The sequence below is a fragment of the Podarcis raffonei genome, chromosome 3, assembly GCF_027172205.1.
Source record: "Podarcis raffonei isolate rPodRaf1 chromosome 3, rPodRaf1.pri, whole genome shotgun sequence".
NCBI lineage: Eukaryota > Metazoa > Chordata > Lepidosauria > Squamata > Lacertidae > Podarcis > Podarcis raffonei.
In genome coordinates this window covers 1,893,689-1,915,185 of record NC_070604.1, presented here as the reverse complement: position 1 = coordinate 1,915,185, position 21,497 = coordinate 1,893,689, and positions in this window count along the sequence as shown.

Below are 21,497 nucleotides of genomic sequence, written 5' to 3'. Positions count from 1 at the left end.
TGAAAAGCAGCTTTTCCCAGAGAATAAAACCTGGGAAAAATCTGTCAACTTCAGTTTTTCTCTGTTTCTCAGTTTTCTAGTCTCCACATTTCCATATTCGTTTGAGGGTTTTTTTTTAAAGTCCCCATAAAAATCCATCGGCATCTGAGTGTATCCTAAGGAACACATGCTTCCATGCAATTTTGTCTAATATGCACATTTCTGCTAACCAGTTTCCCCTATTAGAACTCGTGATGTTATTTTCACATAAATATGCATTTTAATGTACATTTCACCTCCAAGTGTACTTTTTTTTGGGTATACATTGCTTTGTTTTGGAATTGGGCTGTAAATTTCAGAGGTGGACACATTTCAAAGGATGGCTGTCTTTCATTTCCTGTGTGGCTTCAGAAAGTGTGGATCTGGTAGCTTTGCTTCTACTAGTGTCCTTAACCAACTCCCCCCCCCCCTAGAATGAATTAACTCAGAGCAGAGCCACAGAAATTAAGGCACATTACTAACTTAGGTTCATTAACTTTAATGAGCCTGCTGCGATGGAGTATAACTTGGTTGGGCACAACCCTTCGCTTCCCTCCCCAGTGGGGCCTTTGAGGTTTCAGCTGGTGGTGCAGCAGCAGTGAGCCCAAGCAGGTCTCAGCCAGTCCCATAACCACACACAGCTGATCATTGTCACTTTTACTTGGCTCCCCCAATGCGCAGGCCATGGGCAGGCATGGCTTGTCCTATTTCACCGCTTGTGGTTTGGCAAGGAAGTGGCTGCTGAGGCCCCTCCAAAATGGCGGCAAGGCCGGTGGGCCACCAATGGGCACTTCATCAGGAGCCAAGGGGCCTTGGCAGCGGCTTCGGCACCATTTTGGAGGGTGCCTTGGTGACCAGTTCACCCCCAAGCCATCCACCTGAGCAGCATCTCCCAAGCTGCGTCTTCAGCAGTGGGTGCGGCGACAGGACATGTCACCTCTGGACTCCAGCAGAATCCTACCGCCTGAGGCAGCCGCCACAGGCCACCTCATGATAAGGCCGGCCCTGAACATGGGTGGCGTTCCCAGAAGCCCCTGTGTGAACAGGCTGGCCAATCAAATATTGCTGTGCTTTGTTTTCTTTTTAATTTAATTGGGAAGCGGATCACATGAAGAGCCTCAAGCAGCAGAAGGATCTCAGAATGAATATTTCTTTTATTTTTCAAATGAAAAGGAATGATAAATGAACACACAAAGAGCCTGTTAAAATTAGTATGTAACATTTAAATTTTACAAATTTACATTTGTCAGGATTAGGGATGGATGAATCTCTCATTTGGTTTCTCATTTTTCCAGTATAAAGTTTACTTCTCCACATTTCCACATCAGTTTTTGCTCCCCCTGCCAGATCTAGTAGCAACACTGTATTGCAAGTGCCTATTCTAAAATTAATAGTAATGGCCAAGAGGACCCCCCCCCCTTACAATCCTGAGATTGCAGAGACAACCCTGAACCGAGCGTGGGGCGGAGTTACTGCTTCAGCTTCCTGTTCTTGCTCCCAGTGCATTTGCAGTGCACATGGCCAAAAACTGTTTGTTTTTCAAAACAAGAACTCCATCTACCACCATCATTCCATTTTTATTCCAACAGCCCATTGATGATGCCTCACTATTCCCGTATTTTAAAAGAGTCAGAAGAACTCCTTAACTCTCCAGGGAGTAAGAGGGCAGAATCAGAACCTACAAGGCACAGCGTGCAGTTTAACAGCAAAAAGTCATTTGTGTAAGAAAATAAGAGTTTACATGGCATTTAAAAGGAAATGGCAGAAAACCAATAACGACAAAAGCATAAAACTGTAGAACTAAAGTTTAATTTGGCAAAGTTCCCGATCTCTCAGCGTGGCCTTAGATGGTTTATGGTTTGCAGGGTGCTATAGCCTTACGTGAAATCCAGCAGTCCTTTGATAACCATATTTCAAACTAGAGTCAGCCATATGTTCTCTCAGAACAAAGAAGCCACGAAGAAACAGGAAGTTCATTCCACAGTTAGAAATGCCAGCTGGAAACTCTCTCCAGACGAAAAGGAAGTTTTCCCTCTATTTCAGCTCACAAAGTCTATTTTGATCTTCCCACAGGAGTGAAATTCCTTCAGTCATTGGTTAGCAGAGAGGTGTTTTGTGTGTGTATGTGAGTATGGCAGGCTTGCCAATGAAAGAAAGAATGGAAACTTAGCAAATAAGGTTCCTCAATCCCATGCAAATAAAGAAAGGGTATATCCCACTTGGCTCTGTGACCTGCAAGACACATCTGACCCAGGGGATGGTGGAGAGGGGGGAGAAGGGAGCAGAGTGAAGCCACATCGCCTGGACTAAGACGTAGGTTGGAACAGAATGAGTCTTCAGATTGCCCCCTTCTCCAAATTTTGCAATACAGTTCTTGGCTTAAAAAAACTACCCAAAGGGGTAAGCTAATACATGTTTTAGTTCAACCTACATTTATAAATATGTAGTAATTAGGGTTGCTGTATTTCAAAAGTGAATATCCAGACACAAATGTTGTTGAGCTTTTCTAGTTTTGTCCACTTTCCTGGACATTTCAGCGATTTTTGCCTGGACACTGTTTACGACTGTCAAATTCCGGCTATGTCTGGGAAATTCCGGGAAATTCCGGACGTGTGGTTCCAAACTACAAGAAAGAAGATTCCACCTAAACATTAGGAAGAACTTCCTGACAGTAAGAGCTGTTTGACAGTGGAATTTGCTGCCAAGGAGTGTGGTGGAGTCTCCTTCTTTGGAGGTCTTTAAGCAGAGGCTTGACAACCATATGTCAGGAGTGCTCTGATGGTGTTTCCTGCTTGGCAGGGGGTTGGACTCGATGGCCCTTGTGGTCTCTTCCAATTCTATGATTCTATGTGGCAGCCCTAGTAGTAGCTCAGTTCATATCTTGGGCTAAGATAGGTTTTTAAATAAGTATTTAAGTATAAATGGAGATTACTAGCGCATGAGTCTCAGTGGCCAAGTCCAGGAAAGGGTGCAAAGTTCTTTGCCATGAAAGCTACCTGGGACCAAGACTGAGAGCCTGCTCCTTCCGAAGGAAGGCAAGGCCATCAAGAGCAGGCAAAGCCCCCAATTCTTCAGCCTGGGAACCCTCAACCCCACTCTCTCTATTTTAGCAATAGTCAAAAATTAGTCGGCATTCACATTGTTCTGAATTTTGAGGTAACCCGCTTTTGGTTGTTTGGTACGGACATGCTCTCCTAAGTTTGTACTGCCAGGCTGTTAAGAGTTTCCACCATTTCTCCTGCACTTCAAGCTTTTTCCTTTATTGCATCCCCAAGTAAAGAAAAGCTGGAATTACTGATTACTGGATTACTGAAGCCAGACAGGTTTTTTGAGGACAAAAGAGGTGGTAGATCCACAATGGGAAACTGCATCATAAAGGGGGGGGGGAAGGGTTTGAAGAAGGAGTGGCATGAGCAGGTGGGTTAAGAAGAAAACAAACAAACAAACAGGAAACTGCTATGTAAACCATTGTTTTCTCAAAAGGCTGTATATTGTGCAATTAATATAGGAAGATACCTTTTCCCCAGGAGTTTAAGGCATTAACAAAAATGACAACTGATCAGAAAAAGCAGCTTGACCTCCTGTTCTGCCTTTATCTGCAGCTGAATTTGCTGAAGGATGGGGCATGTTCTTGGGAAAGGGAGCGACCAGTCCTCCCACAACTGCCCTCTGCAAAGCAAACAGAGGGAACGTTGCTTTGAGTTTCACATGCCAGCTCAAGTCCTCGTTGTCAGCAAAACCAAATGGCAGAAATGAATCCAGGGAAACCAAGCAATGAGGAGCACACATGTTGCTTCTGAGAGTGTAGTCCTGTATTCCTGTTCTGAGCCTGTACAGCAGAGCAGAGAAATCTCTGCTGCACCATGTGGCTCAGTCCTTGACCTGAAGCTCTATCTTCCAGGATGGGTGAAAATGCACAAAACTCTGCGATGAATGAACTCCGACAGAGGGAAGTGAACTTGAGGTTCAGAGCTGTGCCAGAGATACAAGGTGAAAATATTAAGGAGAGGCTGATAGCAGAATTGGCGGATTGGATGGATATACCAATAGAAGAAATGGCCAAGAATGTGCAGAATGCATTTAGAATGCGTGTGAATACAACAAAAGCAAAGAAATTTGTAGGAGACTGTCTGATTACATTTAAGGATAAGGAAATGAGAAATAGAATATTGGGAAAAAACAGGGAAAAGAGGCTGAATATAGATGGGAACTACATAATTATCTTTAAAGATATCCCAATTAGATTACTTAAACGAAGAGATTCTTATAAATCACTGGTACAGACACTGAAGAAAAACAAAATTGAATTTAGATGGGAGTTCCCGGAAGGAATATCTTTTGTGTACAGAAGCAAGAGACATAGGCTGTCAAATCTAGAAGAAACAGGGAAATTTCTGAGGAAATATAAGGAATTAAGATCAGAGGTGAATGGAGTTAAGGGAGCGGAGGGGGGATCACCAGGAGAACCAAAGATGGAGGAAGAAGAAGAAAGGAGTGGAAGACAGTCGGAGGAGGAGGAAGAGGAGGAGGAAGAAGGAGACTCGGCGAATTTATAAAGAAAAGGAAACTCACGCAAATGGTGGGCACCATGGGGTTAAAAATTTGGAACTGGAATATTAATGGGATGAATAATAAAAAAAAGAGGAATAAAATTGAACAATTTTTGAAAAAGAAAAACCTGGATATTATTTGTATGCAAGAAACGCATGTGGCTAGAAGACACAAAAAAATTCTAATTAATAAAAGATTAGGGAATGAATTTGAATCTTCAGATAAAGAAAAGAAAAGAGGGGTGGTATTGTATGTTAAAAATAAGATTGAAGCCAAACAAATCTTTAAGGATGATGAAGGAAGGATGATTGCGATTCGAATCAACTGGCAAGGAGAAAATTTGGTTGTAGTGGGGGTCTATGCACCAAACGGTAACAAAACTGAATTCTTTGAAAACCTAGAAGAGAAACTACTCGAGTACATGGATCAGAAAATTATTTTAATGGGTGATATGAATGGGGTGGTTTCCTTAGAAATGGACAGACGGAGAGAAGGAGCAAGCAAAGAAGGGAAATTACCAAAATCTTTTTTTTTCAATGGTAAAAAATTGTAACCTGATAGATATCTGGCGGTTTAGGCATCCGTTGGACAAACAATTCACTTTCTATTCGGAACCAAATCAGTCGATGTCACGGTTAGATCAGGTCTGGATTTCAAGTGAATTGATACCAAGAACTAAACAAATAGAAATCAGACCTAAAGTAATTTCAGACCATAATCCGATTGAATTTGAGTTGGAGAGTTTTGAGAAAAGAACTTTTAGATGGAGATTAAAAGAATATCTCTTAGAGGACCAAAAAATTGTAGAAAATGCACAGAAGAAGCTAACAGATTATTTTGCTGATAATTGTGATAAAGGTACAATGAGTAAAGTGGTCTGGGACGCGAGTAAGGCTGTAATAAGAGGTTACTTTATCCAACAGAATGCAATTAAAAATCGGAATAGAGAGAGAGGAAAAGAGGAAATTTTAAAGCAAATATTGGACAATGAACTAAAACTAATCAAGAAACCTAACTGCCGGAAAATAAAAGAAAAGATTAAAATTTTACAAGCCCAGTTTGCCACAATAATAAATAGAGAGGTGGAATGGAATATTAAAAGATTAAGACAAAGGAACTTTGAATTCTCAAACAAACCTGGCAAGTGGCTTGCGTGGCAAATTAAGAAAAGGAAAGAACAGAGCACAATAAATAAAATTATTGTAGAGGGAGAAGAAATAAGCGATCCAAAAGGAATTAGGAAAGAATTTTTGGACTATTATAGAAGTCTTTATAAAAACAAGGAGAGAAACAATTCGAGGAGAATAGAGAGATTTCTGAAGGATAAAAGGGTGCAGAAAATCCCAACAGATAAAAAACAACAATTGAACGCTCCTATCGAAACACGCTTTTCCAACAACACAAGAGACGACTCTACACATGGACATCACCAGATGGGCAGTATCGAAATCAGATTGATTATATTCTCTGCAGCCAAAGATGGAGAAGCTCTATACAGTCAGCAAAAACAAGACCTGGAGCTGACTGTGGCTCAGATCATCAGCTTCTTATAGCAAAATTCAAGCTTAAACTGAAGAAAGTAGGAAAAACCACTGGGCCGGTAAGATACAATCTAAGTCAAATCCCTTATGAATACACAGTGGAAGTGAGGAACAGGTTTAAGGATTTAGATTTGGTGGACAGAGTGCCTGAAGAACTATGGATGGAGGCTCGTAACATTGTACAGGAGGCAGCAACGAAAACCATCCCAATGAAAAGGAAATGCAAGAAAGCAAAGTGGCTGTCCAACGAGGCCTTACAAATAGCGGAGGAGAGAAGGCAAGCAAAATGCGAGGGAGATAGTGAAAGATACAGGAAATTGAATGCAGATTTCCAAAGAATAGCAAGGAGAGACAAGAAGGCCTTCTTAAACGAGCAATGCAAACAAATAGAGGAAAACAACAGAATAGGAAGAACCAGAGATCTGTTCAAGAAAATTGGAGATATGAAAGGAACATTTCGTACACAGATTACCATAATAAAGGACAAAAGTGGTAAGGACCTAACAGAAGCAGAAGACATCAAGAAGAGGTGGCAAGAATACACAGAGGAATTATACCAGAAAGATATGGATGTCTCGTACACCCCAGGTAGTGTGGTTGCTGACCTTGAGCCAGACATCCTGGAAAGTGAAGTCAAATGGGCCTTAGAAAGCACTGCAAATAACAAGGCCAGTGGAAGTGATGGTATTCCAGCTGAACTATTTAAAATTTTAAAAGATGATGCTGTCAAGGTGCTACACTCAATATGCCAGCAAATTTGGAAAACTCAGCAGTGGCCAGAAGATTGGAGAAGATCAGTCTACATCCCAATCCCAAAGAAGGGCAGTGCCAAAGAATGCTCCAACTACCGCACAATTGCACTCATTTCACACGCTAGCAAGGTTATGCTTAAAATTCTACAAGGAAGGCTCAAACAGTATGTGGATCGAGAACTCCCAGAAGTGCAAGCTGGATTTAGAAGAGGCAGAGGAACCAGAGACCAAATTGCAAACATGCGCTGGATTATGGAGAAAGCTAGAGAGTTCCAGAAAGACATCTACTTCTGCTTCATTGACTATGCAAAAGCCTTTGACTGTGTCGACCACAACAAACTATGGCAAGTTCTTAAAGAAATGGGAGTGCCTGATCACCTCATCTGTCTCCTGAGAAATCTCTATGTGGGACAAGAAGCTACAGTTAGAACTGGATATGGAACAACTGATTGGTTCAAAATTGGGAAAGGCGTACGACAAGGCTGTATTTTGTCTCCCTGCTTATTTAATTTATACGCAGAATACATCATGCGAAAGGCTGGGCTGGATGAATCCCAAGCTGGAATTAAGATTGCCGGAAGAAATATCAACAACCTCAGATATGCAGATGACACAACCTTGATGGCAGAAAGTGAGGAGGAATTAAAGAACCTTTTAATGAGGGTGAAAGAGGAGAGTGCAAAATATGGTCTGAAGCTCAACATCAAAAAAACGAAGATCATGGCCACTGGTCCCATCACCTCCTGGGAAATAGAAGGGGAAGAAATGGAGGCAGTGAGAGATTTTACTTTCTTTGGCTCCATGATCACTGCAGATGGTGACAGCAGCCACGAAATTAAAAGACGCCTGCTTCTTGGGAGAAGGGCAATGACAGGCCTAGACAGCATCTTGAGAAGTAGAGACGTCACCTTGCCAACAAAGGTCCGTATAGTTAAGGCCATGGTTTTCCCAGTAGTGATGTATGGAAGTGAGAGCTGGACCATAAAGAAGGCTGATCGCCGAAGAATTGATGCTTTTGAATTATGGTGCTGGAGAAGACTCTTGAGAGTCCCATGGACTGCAAGAAGATCAAACGCATCCATTCTTAATGAAATCAGCCCTGAGTGCTCACTGGAAGGACAGATCGTGAAGCTGAGGCTCCAGTACTTTGGCCACCTCATGAGAAGAGAAGACTCCCTGGAGAAGACACTGATGCTGGGAAAGATGGAGGGCACAAGGAGAAGGGGGCGACAGAGGATGAGATGGTTGGATAGTGTTCTCGAAGCCACAAACATGAGTCTGACAAAACTGCGGGAGGTAGTGGAGGACAGAGGTGCCTGGCGTGCTCTGGTCCATGGGGTCACGAAGAGTCGGACACGACTAAACGACTAAACAACAACAACAACAAAATCGAAACAGATGAGATAGTAGAAGTAATCAAAGAAATGAAGAGAGGGAAAGCCCCAGGACCTGATGGATTCACTGCGGGTTATTACAAAGAGATGAAATCTATCTTGGTGAACCCTCTGAAGGAGGTGATGAATAATATCCTAAGAGAAGAAGAAATTCCGGAAACATGGAAAGAGGCATATGTTACTTTTATTCCAAAACAAGATGCAGATCCAACCCAAGTCAAAAATTATAGACCGATTTCACTGCTGAATATAGATTATAAAATCTTTGCAGGAGTTCTGGCGAGGAGGATGAAGACTCTATTATCAGAAATTATCCACAAGGATCAAGCGGGCTTCCTTCCTGGCAGGCAGATGAGAGACAATATAAGGAACATAATTAATATGTTGGAATATCTGTCTGCCAGGTACGACAAACAAGCTATAATGATGTTTGTGGATGCAGAGAAAGCATTCGATAATGTGGCATGGGACTTTATGTTGAAAAATTTGGAATATATGGAAGTGGGCAAAGATTTTCTTAATGGGATAAAAGCAATTTATAGGGAGCAGAAAGCTAAACTGATCATAAACAATGTAGTAACGGAAGAAATAAAGATACAGAAAGGAACGAGACAGGGCTGCCCACTCTCCCCACTTCTATTTATAACGGTGCTAGAAGTCCTTCTGAATTCAATTAGGCAAAACAAAAAAATAAAAGGAGTAACAATCGGTCACAACGAGTACAAAATTAAAGCATTCGCAGACGACTTGGTAATAATGACTGAAGATCCCTTAACTACAATCGAAGAAATTTTAAAGGAAATAGACTTGTTCGGAGATGTGGCAGGCTTCAATTTAAATAAGAGGAAAACCAAAATGATAGTTAAAAATATGGACCAGAGGGCAATAGAAACAATTCAACAACACTCACAGATAGAGGTGGTTAAAAAAGTGAAATACCTTGGAATTTGGGTAACTCCTAAAAATATAGATTTATATAAGAACAATTATGAAACAGTGTGGAAAGAAATCAGAAAGGACCTGGAAGTGTGGGGAAGACTAAAATTGTCATTCTGGGGAAGGATCAACACAATTAAGATGAATGTGCTACCAAGGTTGTTGTTTTTATTTCAGACCATTCCAATAATCAAGGGGAACGGAGTCTTTAAGGAGTGGCAAAGGGTGCTCTCGAGATATATTTGGCAGGGCAAAAAACCGAGAATTCAGTTTAAATTGTTAACAGATATAAGAGAAAGAGGAGGTTTTGCCCTGCCAGATTTGAAATTATACTATGAGGCATCATGTCTCTGCTGGCTGAAAGAATGGGTAAAGCTAGTGAATAATGAATTGTTAGATTTGGAGGGTTTCGACAACAGGTTCAGCTGGCACACTTATTTGTGGCACGGAAAAAGGAAAGTACATAAGGGATTCGAAAATCACATCTTTCGAGGTCCATTAATTGAAGTATGGGAAAGGTACAAAAACCTGCTGGAGCCTAAAGTTCCACACTGGTTATCACCTCTTGAAATGTTAAGTGTGAAAAAGATTAATATGAGAAGTAACTGGGTAACATACAGCCAATTACTAATTAAGGAAGGGGGGAAATGGAGATTGAAACCTTATGGGCAGGTCAAAGAATTAGTATTTGATTGGTTACAGTATTTCCAAATAAATGCAATGTTTATAAAAGACAGTAAAGAAAGAGGATATGTGGATAAAGACTCCAAATTTCAGACGGAAATTATAGATAATGATGTGAAAATCTTATCTAAAATGTATAAGATGTTGTTAGATTGGAATTTAGTAGATGAGGAAGTCAAGTCCGTTATGATTCACTGGGCTAGAGATGTGGGTCATAGTATACAATTCGAAGACTGGGAAAAACTCTGGAAAGATGGATTAAATTTTACAGCATGTACGACAATAAAAGAAAATGTCATGAAGATGTTTTATAGGTGGTATATAACACCTATAAAATTATCGAAAATGTACAAAGTTTGTAATAAGTGCTGGAAATGCAAAGACAAGGAAGGCTCCTTTTACCACATGTGGTGGGAGTGCAGAAAAGTGAAAGAATTCTGGGAAAAAATATATAGTGAACTCAAGAAGATTCTAAAATATACGTTTTTAAAGAAACCAGAAATCTTCCTATTGGGGATTTTAGGGAACGAGATACAAAAGAAGGATTGTAAATTTGTGTACTATGCGGTTACAGCAGCAAGGGTAACGCTAGCCCAGAGGTGGAAACAGCAGGAAATACCAACGGTGGATGAGTGGAGAGCAAAATTATTAGATTACGCGGAGTTGGATAAATTGACAGGAAAGATTAGATATCTAAGAGACCAAAAGTTCATTAAGGACTGGGGAAAATATGTAGACTACCTGGAATATATAAGTGAGGGTCAAACAACGTTAAGGGGATTTAAAGAAGCATTGTGAAAGACGAAGAGTTATTGACTAAAGGGAATAGAAGAGAGAGAGAGATATATTGTCAATACAAGCCAGGAAATGCGTAATTTTAATTATTTCCACGAATGATTTACGGATAAGTTGAAGGAAGTCTTATAAGAGATGGAAATGTGAAATTTTTGAGGTGAATTATGTAATGTGTATGTTTTTTCTTCTTTTTCTTTATTTTTTGGTTTATTTCTTATTTGTAAATCAATAAAAATTTACGGTGAAAAAAAAAAAAAGAAAATGCACAAAACTCTGAGCAACTTGGAGGATGGGAATACTAATATTATGCAATAATTAGTGTAAGCAGAAGCCCATGCCGGGCACAGGTGGACATCAGACACTGGAGGAGTTTCACAAGCACATTTGAACTCTGAAATCAGCTGAGAGGCTATGTCCAAAGCTTGCAGTCCTAAGCATGCTACCTTGGAAGAAAATGTAAAGAATCATGTAAAACCACTAAAGACGGGTAGAGGTTATGGTTGTTCTGTGCCTTTCCTTTCTTGCTCAGCCTTAGTTTCTGAAACATTAAAATTTACGATGCCTTTGCTTAATATGCCACTCAACTACCCATAACAGCTTAGGTGACAAGAGGCCTATATATGGTACAGCTGACTGCAACTCAAGAAGGTGACCAAAGAATCACAGGTTTACAATCAACAGAATCTGGAAGATGCCTGGGGACACTTTCCTCTAGCATTAGCATTGCTGGAAACTAGCAGCGCATGAAGCCAGGAAGCAGGTTCCTGAATTGGGCTAAGGGGCTCTGCAGTGTGTTTTCCTTTGTTAGTGCAGATAGAGTCTGCAGATGTGCCTGTCAAGTCTTCCCTCAGCCCACATGCCTTCATCAGAACCCAGGCCAAAGGGTCTCTCCGGTTTCAGGGGTCTGACAAGTGGTTAGACCACCCACATGAGAGTATTGCAGCCTCTACAGCCTCAGGGCCAAACTTCAACTCTTTACATAACAGAAGAGGCAAAGACTTCCTGAAGAGATTTGATTCAAGCAAAGGCAAGTAGATAATTTACCTGCCCCTCATCCTGATAAAATAAAATAAATAAAACAAAATAAAATCCTTTTGCAAATCTGTGGTGTCCCAGATGAGTTGGTTTACATTGCATGTTGATATTTAAGATTGCAGTTCCTAGGGAATGGTGAACAGTGCTATTTTTCAAGAAGCAGAGGTGCTGGAACTCACCAAGAATGCCTCCCTTTTCCTCTTAGAATGACCATGGCACCCGCCTGAGAGGTGCCAGTACTGAGTTCCAGTGAGTTCCCCCTAAAAAGTGCTGCTGGTGAATCTGCCCATTTCAGTTTCTCAATTTTCCACTCTTACGTTCTGTTCTCCATATTTTCAAAGAGTTTGTTATCTTAATTTAAAAAGTTCTTCATGAAAATTCCTCAGCATTTCAGTGTGAATCTCTCCTAATCTATACATATGCATTTTTGCCCAATAGTCACATTTTTGCAAATCAGTTTTCCCAAACATAATCCATTTTTGTATATTATTTTAATCAATAAAAGCATTATTATGCACACCTTATACTAGTGTGTGCATTTTTGTGCACATTACTCTCCTAGAGGATTGCATTGCAAACTCAGAGATGTGAGAATTTCATAGAATCATCAATTCATACTGTTGGAAGGGAACCCTGAGGGTCATCTAGTCCAGCCCTCTGCAATGCAGGAAACTCAGTGAAAGCATCCATGACATCCAGCCTTAAAAAGAGTCCACAACCTCCCAAGGGAGTTCGTTCCAGTGTGAATTAAGTAGGTTCACCTTTAAATGTACTCCCCATCCCTACCGGTTCTGTTATTTTGTGTGAAACACAACACATGAGAAGCTGGTTCTTGTGGCCTTGCCTTTAACGTGATGGAGGCCAGGATTCGACCCTGGGAATGCAAACACAATGTACAAATGTAGACCCACTTTTGTCACTGTGCATAATGCTTTCTAATGGGAGTGGAAGGATCAAACATATGGCGTTGGTGTTTGGCCGTAATCATCTACGGGGCTGACTTGCTGTGAGGTCCAGTGCCCACCTCGCAAAGGACTTTGTTACATGCCTGGTAATGGGGCTGGAAATGGCTGGGTGGAGGGCTATGTTTTGAATGTGGGGGACCTTATGGGTCTTAGAGTTGGAAAGGACCCCAATCTAGTCCACCCCCTGCAATGCATCGATGGCAGGTGGCCACCCAACCTCTGCTGGAAACCTCCAAGGAAGGAGAATCCACAACCTCGCGTGGGAGTCTGTTCCACTGTCAAACAGCTTTTATTGTCAGAAAGTTTTTTTGAGTGTTTAGTTGAAATCTCCTTTCCTGCATCTTGAAGCCATTGGTTCGAGTCCTATCTTTCAGAGCAGGAGAAAACAAGCTTGGTCCATCCTCCATGTGAGATATTTGAAGATGGCTATCATATCTCCTCTCAGTCTCTTTCCCCAACTAAACATACCCAGCTCCTTCAGCCGTTCCTCATAAGGCTTGGTTTCTAGACCCTTGATCATCCTAGTTGCCCTCCTCTGCACATGTTCCAGCTTGTCAACATCTTTCCTAAATTGTGGTGCCCAGAACTGAACACAGTATTCTATTCACCAAGGCAGAATAGAGTAGAACTATTATTTCCCTTGATTGGGAAACTATGCTTCTGTTGATGTAGCCTAGAATAGTGTTAGCATTTTTTGCTGCATCAGACTGTTGACTCATCTTAAGCTTGTGGTCCACCAAGACCCCTAGATCCTTTTCACATGTACCACTAATAAGCCAGGTGTCCCCCATCCTATATGTACCATATTGGCCCGAATATAAGCCACACTTTCCCCCCAAATTCTGAAGTGAAAAGTTAAAGTGCAGCTCTTCTAGTGAGGCCCACTGGTCTCTTCTTTCCAGGATGACGTGGAACCATTAATGAGTCCTCTTTGGGTCCTGTGTGTTTTTTCTGCAGTCTATGTGCTCTCAAAGCTATGTGCTTTTTGAAACAGCTTGGTCACCTTTGGGAGCAGAGTGGTGGGCTATTATCAGTACATTCAACAGTAGGACAGCACAAACAGAGCTCCCCGTTTGCTGTTTTACCCTTCCATCAATTTTGTGATACAGGTTCATTTGAGAAACATTTGACTTGCTCCATATGAGCTTCATGACTAAGTGGGAAGTTGATTGCTAGCCTTTCCCATTCCTAATCCGACACCCTCATCTCCATGCTGCACTGGCTCCATTTCCAATTTCCCCTTCTTGCCCTTGACAAAGTCACTGCTGCGATTGGCACAAACAAATGGTCCTTCTCTCCAAAACCTTCCATACACATGTTAACCTAGGTTTAGTGATCAGCATTCTGAAATGCAGAAATATGCCCTGCAGTCAACCTGAGGCACGCAGCCCGTGCTCTTAACAGCATAAATTATGCAGGAGACATGATACTGTTGGTTAGCCTGTATTGTCCAGAAAAAGCATGCAATATTAGTAAGCTGAAGAAAGATCATAGCACAGAGAAGTCAGAACTTTCTAAGGAATGTTAATGGGACACGCTAATGATAATTAACTATACTGGGTTTCTCTTTCTGCAACACACACACTTCCAATTTGTTTTAACCTTGTTAATAGATCTACTCGCAGTCCAAAGATTATCCCAAGAAGTAAACAAAGGGTGTAAATGACCAGGATTTGTGATCGGGACTTGTAAGCAGGGTTGTTTGCGAGGAATTGGCGGAGGAGACTGAAAAGACACTGTCTCTTGGATGAAGGCTGGCTGCTGGTCTGAGCTGTTTGGAGGCTTGATTGAGAGTTGGTTTTTTTAAAAAATATTTTATTTAGGATTTTCTTGTTTTACAGAAGTGTAATGCCTCGTATTCCCCCACCCCATGTAACATTTTTACAAATCCGTTTCATTTGTTGAGGCATTAGGGGGAGAAGAAAGGGGGGGAAAAGGAAAAAGAAAGGGGGTGGAGAGAGCGAAGATGGATGGGGGTGGGGTCGGGTGGTGGTGTTTCTATTATGCTTAATGTATGTAGAGTTTGGTGCAGTGTTGTTTGTGTTGTTCACTTGTGTTCCTTTGGTGGTGAGAGAGTTTGGGGTTGGCCTAGGGTGTGATTGTTTGTTTGTGATTGGCTGTGGTGATCTTTGTTTTCGTGTGTGAGTGGGGTGGGTGGGTGTTTTGGATCAGGTTAGCCATATTGATTGGTATGCTGTTGGTGGATTATTGTCATTGTCTTGTTGGGCTGTGTATGTGATAAAGGGGAGCCATACCGGGGTGAAGGTGTCTTCTTCTGTTTGTCCCCGTGTCAGTTTCAGTTTATTAGTTAATTTTTCTAGTAGGGCTGTTTCCCATACTATTTGGTACCATTGGTCCATGCTTACTCCTGAAAGGTCTCTCCAGTCTCTGGTTATGGTGTTTCTGGCTGCTGAAAGTAGGTGGGTTATGAGTTCTTTTTGGTGTAAATGGGCGTTATTGTCTTGGAAGATGTTTAGTAGGGCCAATTCTGGGGTGATATCTAATACTTGTTTAGTTATTTTACATATTTCTCGTATGGCTGTTGCCCAGAATAGTTGGATTTTGGGACACTCGCACCACATGTGGAGGTATGTGCCTGTGGAGGTGCACCCTCTCCAGCATTTTGGTGGGGTTCCTGGGCGTATTAGCGCTAGTTTCCTTGGTGTTAGGTACCACCTGTAGGTGAGTTTCAGTGTGAGTTCTTTTCTTTTCATTGATATGGATTTAAAGGGAGGTTTAGACCACATTCTGGTCCATTGCGTGGGGTTAATCTCATAGCCTATGTCATTCTCCCATTGTTTTTTGATTGCGTCTAGGGGGTTTGTGGGATTTTGGAGTAGTATTTTGTATATTGCGGATACCGTCCCTTTACTGTTTCCCTTTGTTGTTAGGAGGAGGTTTTCGAAGGTTGTCAGGGGCCTAGTTGCTGCTAATTTTACTGTTGGGTTGTTTAAGAGGGCATGTAGTTGGTGTTGTGTTAACCAGGGCATTTGGGTGTCTTCTAGTTTGTCTTGTATTTCTTGTGTTGACAAAGGTTTGTTATTTTTATAAAAGTCTATTAGGCGATATAAGCCTTTGGTTCGCCAGGTTTTTATCTGGAGGTTTTGTGCTGCATGGTGGAATAATGGGTGGTACGCCAGGGGGATTAGTGGGGATGGGGTTGGGGATAGTTTGCCTATTTGTGTTTTCCATGCTTTGAGCATGGTCTGTGTGTACCTGTTGAGTGTTGTGGGAATTTTCTTTAGTTTGTTTGGGAGCAGTGGGTATGCTGTGGTGCAGGTATTTTCAATTGTGTCCCTCTCTAGGTGTACCCATTGTTTTGTCTCATCTTTGAGTATATATGGGATTATATGTCGTATTTGGTTGGCAATGTAATATGCTTCTATGTTGGGGATTCCCCATCCTCCTTCTGAGGTGGGGAGGTGCAGGCATTTGGGGCTTATTCTTGGTTTTTTATGTGAGAAGATAAAAGAATGTAGTTTTCTCTGCCAACTGCAGAGTTGGGTTGGGGGGATCCAGATTGGGAGGGTTTGGAATAGGTAGGTTAGTTTTGGGAGTATGATCATTTTGATCATGGCTATTTTGTCTGAGAGAGTGAAATTCATGTTATTCCATCTCTTTACGTCTTTGTTAATTTGTCGCCACAGGGGCTTGTAGTTGTGGAGGTGCAATTTATTGAGGTTTCTGGTTATTTGTACCCCTAGGTATCTGAACTTGGTGTGGCAAAGTTTTATTTTGGTGACCTTCATGAGTTCTTTTTGGGTGTGAGGAGGGGTGTTGAAGCACATAGCTTCTGACTTTGTGAAATTTACCTGTAGGCCCGACACCATTGCAAATGTGTTGAGTTCTCTGATTAGGGAGGTTGCTGTGCTTATGGGGTCTGGTGTTGTGACCATTGGTCATCTGCAAAGAGCCCTAATTTATAGGTTCTGCCTTTTATTTCCACTCCCTTGATGTCTGTGGCTGCTCGGATGCGGATTGCTAAGGGTTCCAGAGCCAGGATAAATAAGAAGGGAGACAGTGGGCATCCTTGTTTCGTGCCTCTTTGGATAGCTATAGTATTAGAATCCATATTATTAGTTCTGCATCTTGCTGAGGCTTGGGAGTATATTTGTTTGAGGATTTGTAGGAAGTTGGGGCCAAATTTCATGTTAGTTAGTACTGCTAATATGTATTTCCACTCTAAGCAATCAAAGGCTTTGAGGATGTCTAAGGACATAATTGTCAATGGGAGTTTCGTTGCCTTGCTGTGTTCGATCAGGTTCAGTAGTTTCCTGATGGGGTCTGTTATATTGCGGCCAGGGACAAAGCCAGTCTGGTCTGGGGCTATTAACTTGTGTAGGAAGATTTTTAGGCGGTTGGCCAAGATTGATGTGAATATCTTGTAGTCTTGGTTTATTAATGAGATTGGGCGGTATGATTCTACTTTGAGGCTGTCTTTTAGTGGTTTTGGGATGGAGACTATTTTGGAGTGGGTCCAGGTTTTGGGGATGGGACCCCCTTTTATGATGTCGTTATATAGGCGGGTCATGTAAGGCATCAAGGGTTCTTTGAATTTCCTATAGAATTCTGCTGTGAAGCCATCTGGGCCTGGGGCTTTGTGTGGTTTCAGATTTTTGAGGACCGCATCTATTTCCTCTGGGGTGATAGGGCTGTCCATGAATTCCTGTTCCTCATCAGTTAGGGTAGGCATGGTCAGTCCTGCTAGAAATTTTTTGATTTCCCTCTCTGGTGGGTTATGGGAGGTGTATAGGTTTGAGTAGAATTCTGCAAATTCTGAGATTATTTCTTTGGGGGAGAATGTTATGTTGCCGTCTTTTTTGGTGATGCAGTGTATTCTTGTTTTGAGTGCTTTTTTCCTACATCTATTTGCTAGTAATCTGGAGTTTTCCCCTCCATATTCATAGAAACGTTGTTTAGAGTATAGAATGTTGATCATTGTTTTGTTGATTTCTAAGGAGTCTAGTTCTCTCCTTTTTTGTTCTATAAGTTTGAGGAGTTTTTTAGATCCTGTTTGTTTGTAGCGTGATGAGAGGACTGTGATGTCTTGTTCTATTTTGCTAATTTTTGAGGTGGTTTGTTTTTTAAGGAATGTTTTCTCTTTTATGCAAGCTCCTCTGGTGACCGCTTTCATTGCGTCCCATAGGAGGGGGGTTGTTATATTGTCTACATCATTTTCCTCGAAGTAGTTTTGGAGGGTTTTTGTGAGACTCTCTCTAATTTATTTGTTTGTAGTTAGGATGGGACTGAAGGACCATGATGGGGTGGTTTGTGTTCCTTCTCCTATTTTAACGATGACTTCTACTGGGGCGTGATCTGTGATTTTAATGTTACCTATGTTTGTTGATTCCACTGAGGGGATCCGACCCTGTGTGAGTAGAATGCTGTCCAGTCTGGACACTGTATCATGGCGTCCCGATTGGAATGTATGGCTGATGTCTCCCAGGTTTTGCTCACCCCAAATGTCGTAGAGACCCCTGTTTTTTAGCAATTTTAGTAATTTGTAAGAGTTCCTAGTTGTTGGAGGTTTCCTTCGGAGGAAGGTTGCCCATGGGGTTGTAGGGTGGATATCTTTCAGGGATATACCTTTCATATTTAGATTGAGGTCCCCTCCTAGGATTGCTTCCCCTTCAGTGAAGGAGAGGAATTTGTTTAGTGTCTTCTGGAAGAATTCTAATTGTTTCGCGTTTGGGGCATATATGGAGCCGATTGTCAGTTTGATTTTGCCGTCTAGTGTCCCTTTAGCGAAAATGAATCTGCCTTTTTTGTCCTTGAGGACTGTTGTGGCAGTGAAGTTCAGGTCTCTACTAAGTATTATGGCTACACCACGTGCTTTCCCTGAGCCTCGTGCGACCCACTGTTGACTGAAGCGGGGGTCGCTCAGGAGTTTGCTGCCTTTGGGTGGGTTGTGTATTTCTTGTAGGAAGGTGATGTGTGGTTTCATGGTGTTTATGTATGAGGTGATGCGCTTTCTTTTGATGGGGTTTCCCAGCCCCCTCACATTTAATGTAATTGCTTTTAGGTTAGCCATCTTGCTTATCTATTATGTGGGGCGATTCCCTGCCAACCCGTTCGGGTTGTCTTGTGTCTCTCTCTTCGTGTTGTTTAAAGAACCAGTGGGGTTGCGCTGACCTAGGGTGTGGTGGGTGGGGGGCTAGTGGGATTAGAGTAAGATTTGGGTTAAAGAGTAGGGGGTAAGTTGTGGAGAGTTTCCTATATATAGTCATATAGGTGTTTGTTTGGGGTATTTTGGGCCATCTGGCATTTAGCTGGTTGGTCCTAGGTCTCAGCTGGTGTGGAGGGCCGTGTTCAAGGACAGGCCATCTCCCCTGTTGTTTGCGATGGGGGGTGATCAGCGAGACAGTGTGAAGTGACTTTGTAACGTCGCTGTCAAGTATAAGGTTCATAAGCAATGTTGCCAATGTTTTGAGCAACATTGTTGGTGTGTTGGGGTGGGGATGTGGGTGCTGGTACGCTCTGGTGCCACCATAGTGCTGGTTGGGTATCAGATTTTAGCCTGATTGTGGGTTGTGTTATTAAGGTTGGAGTTGTTTTTCCTTAGTATGGAGTATGGGGATGTTGAAGGTGTGGGTGATGGGGAGTGTGGTTGAGGTCGTCTGGACTGGTGTTGGGGTGAGGATTTCTGTGGGGGTGCGGGGCTGGGGGGGATGTTGATGGTGTTAACTAAATCTATGTTTTGGGGGGGGGGAGAGGGGGAAAGGGGGGGGGAATCACCAGTCCTTCAGTTTGTGGTTTTTTCCTGGTTGCTTCATTCAGCTGGGGTTGTTGTTGTTGTTGTAGGGTTGTCCATCTGCGATGAATTGGTTTGGTTAATCTTGGTCTGGTTTCTTGTGTCGTATGGCCGGCGGGACGATTCTGAGCGTGATGCTTGTCTGTATTGGTTTGCATTGTTGTGCCGCTTCTGTTGTTTCTTTTTCTTCTGTACCGTCGTCCAGTTGTTTGCTGTTGTTTCCTCGTGGTTGGGGCTGTCACTTGGTGGGTTTGTCGGTTGCCATTCCAGTGGGAGGTCGAGTTCAAGGTTCTTTAGTAGTTGCAGGGCCTCAGATATGTTGGTGGCCGTGTGTTGTGTTGTATTAGTTGTTACAATGAGGCGGAAGGGGAAGCCCCATCGGTATTTGATCCCTGCTTGTTGGAGACGCTGGGTGAATGGGCGCAGGCTTTTCCTCTGGTTTAGGGTATCCTGGGATAAGTCCTGTAAGGCCAGGATGGGGGTTTCTCCATATCGAAGGTTGGTTAAGTTTCTGATGTTGTTCCATACCTCTTCCTTCTTTTTGTAGCGTGTGAAGCATACAATGATGTCTCTTGGGGGGGCGCTGGGTTTTGGCATAGGTTTTAGGGCTCTGTGAGCCCTCTCCAAGTCATCTGCCTCAAGTTTCAGGCTTGGGATTGTGTTTTTCAGCCAGCGTATAATTAGGTCTGCTGGGCTTTTCTCCTCTGTTTTTTCAGGAAAGTTGCGGAAGCGGATGTTACAACGTCTATTGCGGTCTTCAAGGTCGGCTTGCTTAATTTTCATCTCTCTGTGTTCTGCTTCCATTTGGTTTACCAGTTTGTCCAGTTTCTTGTTCACACGTGCATTCTCCTCCCGGTATTGCTCTATTATTCTTTCTTGCATTTGGTTCTTGTTCTCTAGAGCTTCCACTTTGGAGGTTAGATTGTTGATTAGTACCTGCATGGGAGCCATTGTGGCCTTCAGTGTTTCTTCTAATCGTGCTTCTAATCTTGCTTCCATTTCCCTCAGGTCTCGTTTCGTTACTGGGCGGTCATCATCTTGGAGGGGAGTTACGGTCTTAGCATTGTTTGCCATCTCCCTGGTTGGTGTCATCTCAGTCTCCCTAATGGTTTTGGTTTGAGGTTGGCTTGGCATCCTCTTGGAGTAGAGCGGTGGTTAGGAGTTGTGGCAGTGGTGGTTCCTGGGTATTGTTGTGTTGCTGAGCTGATCAGGCGTTGCTGGCTGGTGGCTTGTGCAGAGCGTTTGGATTAGGTGGTCATTTGTGTCACTTCTAGCCTGTGTTTTAAGAACTTCTGTAGGGCTTCTGTAGTTGCCTCAGCGGTGCCACCAAAGCGGGGGGGGGGGGGGGGCAGGTAAGAAGATGAGTAGACTAACGGACAGACAGTTCATATAAAGGGAGGGGGTCAGCAGGTAGAGATGCAAAAGATTAGGGGGTGGGGCCAGGGGAAATATTTGTTTCGGAGGGGGTTGTATATACCCCAAAGGGGTACTGTACTGGGGTCCAGTTAAGGTGGAAGTTGGGGTTGGGAGTGCACTCAGAAGCAGAGACAGACAAATAGGCTATATGTAAAGGGTGGAGGGAGTAAAAGGAAGAAGAAGAAAGAAGAAGGGGGGAGCCTGGGGGAGAGGAGAGATTGGAGTATAAGAGAAGAGAGAGAGAGACAAAAAGAGAGTTGAAAGAGAGAGGAGAGATAGTACAGTAATATCAGCGGTAATAGATTGCAGCAATAGTTTTAGCTATAGTATGAGGGGGGCAAAGTATCTTGAGAGTTGGTTTTTGTGCATGGGGCCATCTCCTCCGCACATGGTCTGAGGGGAAGGGGCTACTGCTGAGAGGAAGCCAGGCTGCAGGAGGACGTCAGTTGCGGGAGGAGAGGGCAGCCAGCAGCAGTTATTTTTAGCTGCTGCGGGGAGCTGCTGCTGTGACCTGCAAGATCTGCTGCCTGAGAATGTGCAAATCTACACCTGCAGCAAGTGCCTTGCTGGAAGAGAAGGCAGAGAGCAAGTTGAGGTCCCCTGATCCACAAAACAAGTTATCAGGCAAGATGAGGGATTTTTCTCTCACACTCCCTTTT